Raw genomic sequence first — 2,728 nt, forward strand, 5'->3', positions numbered from 1 at the left:
TGTATCCACACATGTATCTGAGTTTCCTTTCAATACAATTATAGCATGGATAATAAACGATTATCATGAACAAGGAAATATAATAATAACTAATTTATTATTGCCTCTAGGGCATATTTCCAACACCGCCATCTTCACCAACATCTCCATCACCTTCCCCCTTCTATATCCAGTGGTCCACTCTCCCGCATCCCGCTGTACCCTCTACTTGAACATGGTGCTTTATGCTTCATATTATTTTCCAATGATGTGTTGCCATCCTATGATGTCTGAGTAGATTTCTATTGTCCTATCGGTGATTGATGAATTGCTATGATTGGTTTGAGTTGCATGTTTTATTATTGGTGTTGTCCTATGGTGCCCTCCGTGTCGCGCAAGCGTGAGGGATTCCTGTTGTAGGGTGTTGCAATGCGTTCATGATTCCCTTATAGTGGGTTGCGTGAGTGACTGAAACACAAACCCGAGTAAGTAGGTTGTTGCATATGGGATAAAGAGGACTTGATGCTTTAATGCTATGGTTGGGTTTTACCTTAATGAATCTTTAGAAGTTGCGGATGCTTGTTAGAGTTCCAATCATAAGTGCATATGATCCAAGAAGAGAAAGTATGTTAGCTTATGCCTCTCCCTCAAATAGAATTGCAATAGTGATTACCGGTCTAGTAACATAGTCAATTGCTTAGGGACAATTCCACAACTCCTACCACCGCTTTTCCATACTCGCTATATTTACTTTATTGCATCTTTATTTAAACAGCCCCTAGCTTTTATTTACGTGTTCTTTATTATCTTGCAAACCTATCCTATCACACCTACAAAGTACTTCTAGTTTCATACTTATTCTAGGTAAAGCGAACGTCAAGTGTGCGTAGAGTTGTATCGATGGTCGATAGAACTTGAGGGAATATTTATTCTACCTTTAGCTCCTCGTTGGGTTCGACACTCTTACTTATCGAAAACTGTTGCGATCCCCTACACTTGCGGGTTATCAACATACATCACATACTGCTACATACTCGGCAATATCCTTCTTCATTCATGTCCACCAGAAACTTTCCTTCAAATCCAGATACATCTTAGTGTTGCCTAGGTGAATCGAATAAGGCGAATCATGGTCCTCCTGAAGAATCAACTTCCTAATCTTAGGGTCATTAGGCACATATATGCGATTCTCAAACCATAAGGTGTCGTGCTCATCCTCACGAAATCCTTTAGCCTTCCCTTTGCTCATCCTTTCCTTTATCTCGGCAATCTCCTTGTCCGTCCTCTGGGCTTCTCTGATTTTACCCAACAAAGTAGACTGAATTTCCAATGCTGCAACATAACCTCTCAGAACTATTTCCAAGCATAGCTCTTCGAAGGTCTTCTGCTAACTCCTTTGGTAATCCTCCGGTTATGAGTGTGTTAACATAGCTCTTGCGGCTCAACGCATTTGCTATGACATTTGCCTTTCCGAGATGATAATGTAATCTCATGTCATAATCCTTCATGAGCTCCAACCATCTCCTTTGCCTTAGGTTCAACTCCTTCTATGTGAAGATGTATTTCAAACTCTTATGATCCGTGTATACATCACAACGATTATAGATGAGAAAATGTCTCCATGTCTTCAGCGCATGCACTACGGCTGCTAGCTCCAAATCATGTGTAGCATAATTTAACTCATGAGGTCGAAGCTATTGTGAGGCATATGAAACAACTCTTCCTTCCTGCATAAGCACACCTCCAAGTCCTCGACGTGAAGCTTCGCAATATACTTGAAAATCCATGTGTTGGTCTGGGAGAATCAACACTGGGGCTGTAACCAAACGTTTCTTCAACTCCTGAAAACTGGCCTCACAATCCTCAGTCCATTTAAACTTGGTGTTCTTCTTCAGTAACTCAGTCATGGGCTTCGCAATCTTAGAGAAATTCTCAATAAACCTCCGGTAATAACCTGCGAGTCCAAGAAAACTCCTGATCTCTCCAACTAAGGTGGGTGCCAATCATTTAGTGACAGAAGCAACCTTGGTAGGATCTACTGCTATTCCTTCTCCGGATATAACATGTCCGAGAAATCCTACTTCCTTTAACCAAAACTCACATTTGCTGAACTTGGAATACAACTTATGTTCTCTGAGCTTCTCAAGAACCAAATGCAAATGCTCCTTATGCTCTTCTTCATTCTTTGAATAGACCAATATATCATCAATGAACACCACGACAAACTTATCCAAAAACTCCGTAAACACCTTGTTCATCATACTCATGAAATAGGCAGGTGCATTAGTCAAACCAAATGACATAAATGTATACTCATATAGCCCATACCTTGTGGTAAAGGTTGTCTTAGGTATATCCTACTCCAGGATCTTCAACTGGTGATAACCTGATCGAAGATCGATTTTGGAGAAAACTTTAGCTCCTTGCAACTAGTCAAACAAATCATTGATCATCGGCAAAGGATATTTGTTCTTGATCGTCACCTCATTCAGCGCACAATAATCAACAACCATCCTCAAAGATCCATCCTTCTTCTCCACTAGAAGCACTAGGGCTCCCCAAGGTGATGAACTTGGTCAAATGTATCCTTTCTCCAATAACTCCTTAATCTGCTTCTTAATTTCCTCCAGATCCTTTGCGGGCATTCGATACGGTCTCTTTGATATTGGTCTGGTGCCTGGCAATAACTCAATCAAAAACTCGATGTCTCGGTCTGGTGGCATGCCTGGTAACTCCTCTAGAAATACGT

The sequence above is a fragment of the Triticum dicoccoides genome, chromosome 1B, assembly GCF_002162155.2.
Source record: "Triticum dicoccoides isolate Atlit2015 ecotype Zavitan chromosome 1B, WEW_v2.0, whole genome shotgun sequence".
Classification (NCBI taxonomy): Eukaryota; Viridiplantae; Streptophyta; class Magnoliopsida; order Poales; family Poaceae; genus Triticum; species Triticum dicoccoides.